A 7,385-nucleotide genomic window follows, 5' to 3' on the forward strand; every position below is an offset into this window, starting at 1 on the left:
CAGGCAGAAAGAGAAATTCTTTCTGTCTGGGTCACCAGGTATCTCCTCAAATTCTGCTATGATGAGGACATGCTAGTTCAGAAGTGTTGCAATCAGAGTGCCAGAAAATGCCCAGCAAGGGTGCAAAGCACACCCTGATAGGAAAACCAAACACACAGGTGTCAAGAGCTTCCTTGAACTAGTGTGTTATCAAAAAGACATGGAATAAGCCGGGCTTATTCTTTTTCCAGGACAGATGTGGTGCATCTGTCAAGGCTTTTGCCAAGCTACAGGGATTCTTAGTCCCAAGTGCACTGTTTCTCCAAGTGTGTTCCATCCATGCCCACATGCATCAGAATTGTAGGCAATCCTTAGGGCAGTATTGTTCGCAATCGTTAAAAGGCTCAAGGCCTCACCTCAGATCTACTGAATAAATCTGTGGGGATGCAACCAGGGCTTCAGCCACTTTAACAGAATCCCTAGATATTTCTTCTTGCTTGAGAGTTTAAGAACCATTGCCTAGCAGGCTGTATCAGAGTCTGAGAAATGTAGATGGAGAACTTACAGTAGTGATTATCTTCACTTGCATCTCCACCTCTTTCTGCTAAGAATCATTGCTCACAGAAAGACCTTGCCTCCCTTTTAGTAGTTCTTGGTCACATAAGAAAATCTCCACTAGTGTTTGCACTTTCCCAGTTCCTCTTGTGCTCAGTGGTGTGATCCCTTCTAAATTCATGCAAAAGTTAATATGAAGCTGAAATGTGACTTTCTGAAAGATAATCACACTTGTCATAAACGACACACTGACAAGCCCTACAGACTGGAAGCCGTCTGTAGACGGCGCCCTCTAGAACAAGATTGTGCATCGTGAGCAGCAGGTGAGACGCTGACCTCTTCTGGTTGGGAGGAGTAAAAGCTTTCCTGTCATTCATACACACAGCCCTGCGTCATAAGAGGCCTCCCAGTAGCCTGGAACCTAGTACTGGTCTCTTCCACAACTCCTGCAGAGAATAGTTTCAGGAAGAACTCATCTCATTTAAAGATAATTATTAGTCAGAAAGGATTCAACACATAGTTTCAAAAAAGATAATAAAGGAGAAGAAATAGGAAACACAAATGGCAGATAAAGACCTCTTACCAGAAAAAAAAAATGTCACTAAAAAACATAAAAATGTAGAATAATCATATCATCACATATTCTAAATCCTTTGTAAGTTATCTAAACTTGGTTACAAGTTACCACTCACATGGTCAAAACAGAGAAAGTCTCAGGAAAATAAATTCTGTTTGAAAAAAAAAAGGAGATGAACTGTCAGAAATGGGGTAACACACTAAAGAGTAAAAGAAGGAAGGAAGTTTTGGTTATTATCTACATAATATATCATCCCAAATCTTACAGACTAAAAACCACAACTAAAGAATGCTTGCGAATCTGCCATTTTGATTGGGCTCAACAGAGGTGCCTTTTCTCTTCTGCATGAGGCATCCGCTCAGGCAGTTCAAGTGAACTGGAGAATCCACCTCCCTGGTGGCTTACTCACTCAAGTGGCTGGCAAGTTTGTACTAGCAGGTGGCTGACAGCTAAGCCAGGTTTGTCGGCCAGGAGTGAGAGCTCCTCTCTACATAGGCCTCTCCAGAGGGCTGCTTCGACCTATGGACTATAAATGTCTGTACAACATTGTAGCAGGGTTCTAAAAACAACTGTTTGAAAATCAGAAATTAGAAGTTGTTGGTCACTTAAGGCTAGACCCTGAAACTGGCAGTGTCCCTTCTATCATCTTCCATTGTTCAGAGTAGTTTCAGAGCTCGCCCAAGCTTAAGGAAGGCGAGGAGGCTGACTTCCACCTCTTGTGGGAGGAACAGCAAATACATTGTGGCCATCGTGAGTCTGCCACAAAAGAATTTTGAAATCAGGAAAAAAGAGACAGATATTTTGAAAAGTTGGTGAGAGCTGCAGAAGACAAAATTGAGAAAGGAACACAGTAAATAAAAGTAAACAGTTAAAAAGGATTAGTGAGAAAATTATAGATGTGGAGTCCAGACATAGGAAATCCAAAATAGGCATAATTAGTGACCATGAGGAGAATGGATATAAGAAAATGAAATCATTTAAAGGGACTTACATCTCTGGCAATATTCTTAAATGAAAGTCTGGAATATAATCCAGTCATAAAAATCTAGAAATAAGAAAAATATATAACAAATATTCTTTCATAAGTGTTTGTATTTTTGTTCTCATGGTTATTCTTATACAAAATCTTTTTATAAAACTCTATATTCCTGTCCTGACTGGTGTGGTTCAGTTGGTTGGGCATCACCTGGCAAAGTGAGGGGTTGCTGGTTTGATTCCCCATCAGGGCACAGACCTGGGTTGCAGATTTGGTCCCTGGTTGGGGTGTGTTTGAGAGGCAACTGACTGATGTTTTTTGTCTCACATCAATGTTTCTATCCTTCTCTTCCCCCCTTCCTTCCCTTCTCTATAAAAAAATTAATGAAACCTTTAAAAAACTCCATATTCCTCTCTTTTAGTGACTAATGGTTCCCTACCTTAAACAACATTAAAGTTAGCCAGGAATATTCATTCCTCATCTCTTCCCTTCCTTGTGCTTCTAATTTAGATAATGTCCATATACAAGGCAATTGTGAGTTTATATATTCCCTATCCTTATTTTAAAAAGTGTGTTGTATCTATATTATTAGAGCATGTAATGACCTGTAACCCTTATTTCCACATTTTTTACTTAGGTTTTTTAAAAAATTGAGGTAAATTCACATAACATAAATTTAACCATTTTAAAGTATACGGTTCAGTGACATTGAGTACATGTATGTTAAAAATGTCAAATAACCAGATCTATTTAGTTCCATAATATTTGCGACACTCCAAGAGGAAACCCCATACCCATTAAATAGTTACTATGCACTCAGCCCCTTGCAACCACCAATGTGCTCTAAGGATTTACCTATTCTAGATACTTCATATAGATAAAATCACACATCATGTGACTTTTGTGTCTATCTTCTTTCACTTTGAACAATGCTTTTGAGGTTTATCCATATCGTAGCATGTATTAGCACTTCATTCTTTTTTGAGGCTCAAGAATACATTGTTGCATCTATCACAATTTGTTTATCCATCCACTGACGGACATTTGGGTGTTTCCACCTCTTGACTGCTATGAATAATGCTGCTATGAACATGCACATACACGATTTGTTTTAGTAGCTATATTCAATGATGTTAGGGCTATACCTGGAAATTAAATTGCTGAGTCATATGGTAATTTTACATTTAACTCTTTGAGGAGCCACCAAACTGTTTCCACTGCAGCTGCATTTTACATTTTACCAGAGATGTACAAGGGTTCCAATATACAACTATGAGGTCTTTCCAGAAAAAGTCCAACCATTATTAATATAATAAGAATGGTTTGCACAACATTGATGTAACCCGGCAGCCAGGGAGAGTGGACTGGAATGTGTGTGCATGAACAATAATGACTTGACCGTACGAGTCAGTGGGGGCAGTAGACACCAGTGAGTGAGAATGCGTACTGTGTGGCCATCACATTCAAAATGACAGAGCAAAGAATCTGCATCAATTTTTGTGTTAAGCTTTAAGATTCTATTCCAATGATTCAGAAGGCTGCATCTATGGGGCAACTGCCGAATGGCAGCTTCATCACGACAATCATTAAATTGTTGTGCATCATGTGTCATGCAGAGTTTTTTGGCAAAACATCAAATCACCCAGGTGACTCAGTCCCTCTACAGCCAAGATCTGGCACCCTGTGACTTCCGACTTCTCCCAAAACTAAAATCACCTTCAAAAGGGAAGAGATTTCAGACCATAGATAAGATTCAGGAAAATACAACTAGGCCACTGCTGGCGATTGGGAGGACTGTGTGAGGTCCCAAGATGCCTACTTTGGAGGAGACTGAGGCATCATTGTCCTGTGTACAATGTTTCTTGTGTCTTGTATCTTCTTCAATAAATGTCTCTATTTTTAATATACATGACTGAATACTTTTGGGCAGATTTCATATACTAACACTTGCTCTTTTTAAAAAATCATGCTCATTCTAGTAGATATGAACTGGTATCTCATTATGATTTTGTTGTGCATTTTCCTAATTACTAATGATATTGAGCATCTTTCATGTGCTTATTGGCTTTTTTGATTAATCTTCTTTGGAGAAATATTTATTCAAATCATTTGCCCATTTTTTAATTGGGTTATGTTTTTGTTGGTGAGTTATAATTCTATATGAATTTGAGGATCAATTTTTCCATTTTTGCATAAAAACCCATTGGAATTTTGACAGAGATCTACGGAGGCTGTTGATTACTTTTGACAGCTTCGCCATCTTAATACATCTTCCGATTTATTAACATAAGAGGTACTTCCAGTTTTTTGGTCTTATTTACTTCAGTGATGTTGCGTAGTTTTCAGTGTACAGGTATTTCATTTCCTTTGTTAAATTTATTCTAGCCCCACATTGGAGACAGCCTTCACCCATTAGTCATGTAGTAGCCATTTCTGTTGTCAGGTTGAGAGTTGCAGCATGGTAGTGCATATGTTCAAGAAACCCTGACATGGATTTTACTTAATAATGACCCCAAAGCACTAGAGCAGTGTGCTGGCAATTCGGATATGCCAAAGAGAAGCAGGAAGTGCTTCCCTGAAGTGCAAATGTAAAAGTTTTCTACTTAATAAGAAAAACATATCTATGTGTTGAGATTTTAAAAATCTGTATATACTGCCCTGGCTGGTGTAGCTCAGTGGATTGAGCATGGGCCTGTGAAGCAAACTACCATGGTTCGATTCCCAGTAAGGGCACATGCCTGAGTTGCAGGCCAGTTCCCAACAGGGGACGCATAAAAGACAACCATACATTGATATTTCTCTCCCTCTCTCCTCCCCCCTCCTCTAAAGATAAATAAATAAAATCTTTAAAAAATAAAATTAAAAAATATGTATATCCTGAAGTTTATATCTATAGTAAGAATAAATTTTTTATCCACAATATTGTGAATTAAAAAAAATTCATGATAGTTTTGCTGTTGCACCTCAAACTGTAAAGGTTTGGCCACATCAACTGATAAGTGCTTAGTTAAGTTGGAAAAGACACTAAATTTGTGGGTGGAAACCATGAAACCTACATACATACATACATACATACATACACACACACACAGTACCAAACCACTAGGTACTTTCTGAGGTTTCAGGCATCTGCTGGGGACCCTGGAACATATTCCCCACAAAGAAGAGGGAATTACTGTAGTGTGTGTGGTCTCACTTCCTTCCAACTTGAAAAAACTTTTTTAGCATTTCTTGTAAAGTGGTATTCCTAAAATCTGAGAATGTCCTCATTTTGCCTTCATTTCTGAGAGTTTTGCTAGATATAAAATTCTTGATTGAGTTTTTTTTTTTCCTTTCAGCACTTGGCATGTCATTTCATTGCCTTTGTTACCAAACAAAAGTGGGTTTTGCCTTCCAGCTGCTGAACACAGGCATAAGACAAAGGTTGGTGGGGAAGGAAAGAGGTCTTTATTAAAATGTTTCACAATTTGGGGAAATGAGGGACTCCCTGGCTCCAGACCAACCTCACACAGACAACCCTAAAAGACTGAAACCTAAAGCAATGCCCAGAAGTTCCACTGTATCCTTGCTTAGCTGTCCTTTGCAGCACAAGGCTGCTAGGCGGACTGCTGTCTAGCTTCAGGCTCCCTGGAGTGTGGGTGTAAATCTCCCAGTGGAAGCTTCTGTGTGCTCTGAAAGTTCCAGTTACCTAGCCAATCCCACCCTTTTCCCAAGCTAGACTGGCAGGTCAGCACCTCCCCATGTTGCCATGTTCTGGAGGGGAGTAAGAAGGCTTTTCCTTCTGTCAAGCACCCTCACCAGTCTTTCACAGAGCCCACACAGGGGCCCCCTCCTGTTTCCTCAGTGGCCCCCCTCAGAACTCAGAGAGAGTCCTTATCCAGACTCCTGTTCATGGCTCCCAGAGTGGTCCCCATTGGATGCCAGTTCATGGCCTCAAGTTCCAACAGTCCCCACCAGATCCCAGTTGTGACCTCAAATGGTCCCCCTGGAAGCCCAATTCATGGCCCCTGGAACCAGAGCTGTCCCCATCAAATCCCAGTTGTGCAGAAACCCAATTGCTGCAATGCCCAAGTGGCATATAGCCCAAATGGCCTGAAACCCAAGTTGCATAAAACCCAAATGGCCCAGTGCCCATTTGGCACACAGCCCAAATCGTGGGCATGGCCTGCCAAGTTGCCTGGAGCCCAAATGGCACAGTGCCCACGTGGCACACCCTGAATGGCCCAGGGCTCATGTGGCCAATTCAGAATTGCAGGTGTGACCTACCAAGCAGCTCCACAAAGTGGCTCTGCCCAGACCCAATGTCATAGTGCTCAACCCCCATTGCACATGCAGGTTCAGCTCACCTGGTCTTGGGGGCCCTTTCCTCCCCAGATATGCTTCCTTCCACCATCCCAGCATTTCTAGAGGCCAGTGCCTTGAGTGGAGGTGCAGGGAGATTCCCTGAGACTGGGAAATCCCGTCAGTTGCGCTCTTGGGGTCAGTCTGCCACAGGCAGCTGGGACCTAACTAAAGTCCTCAGAGTCCCATCTGGGTTGCCAAAATGTTACCAAACAAAAGTTGGGGTCAGCTGCCCACCACCAAACATGGGCATAAGACGAGGGTTGGTGGGGAAGAAAAGGGGTGTTTATTAAAGTGTTTTACAATTTGGGGAAACGGTCCTCCCCGGCTCCAGTCTAATCTCACATAGACAACCGGAAAAGACTGAAACTGAAAACAATGCCCAGAAGTCCCACTGTATCCTCCCTTATCTATCCTTTGGAGCACAAGGCTGCTAGGCGGACCTGCTGTCTGGCTTCAGGCTTCCTGGAGTGTGCGTGTGGGGCTGGTGCTGCCATTGCCATGTTACAGCTTCCCAGGGCCCTGCCAACTGCTGAAGCTTGTCATGGAGGGGTTCTGTCTGCCCTCTGTTTAAATCTCCTGGGGAAAGCTTCTGTGCACTCTGGAAGGGTCCTGCTGCCTAGCCAATCCTAACGTTTTCCCAGGCTAGGCGGGCAGATCAGCACTTCCCCCTGCTGCCATGTCTTGAAATGAAATAAGGGCTTTTTCCACATTCAATAACTCTCCCCAGTCTCTTACAGACTACGTGCAGACCCCCTCCCACAACCAAGTCTCTGCCTGGGGTTAGGGAAATCTGGTCACATATCATGCTAGTAGTGCAGCTTCACCCCAACTACCTTGGGCATTTCCTGTGAATCCTTCTCACTTGAGCCTTCCTCTGCCCTACAGGCTGGCCAAGTCTGATACAGATCTATTTGTACCACCTCTAGGTCTCCACTGTTTCCAGTACATCAGTTT

This window comes from Artibeus jamaicensis, unplaced genomic scaffold, assembly GCF_021234435.1.
Source record: "Artibeus jamaicensis isolate MK-2021 breed Jamaican fruit bat unplaced genomic scaffold, CSHL_Jam_final contig_384, whole genome shotgun sequence".
Lineage (NCBI taxonomy): Eukaryota > Metazoa > Chordata > Mammalia > Chiroptera > Phyllostomidae > Artibeus > Artibeus jamaicensis.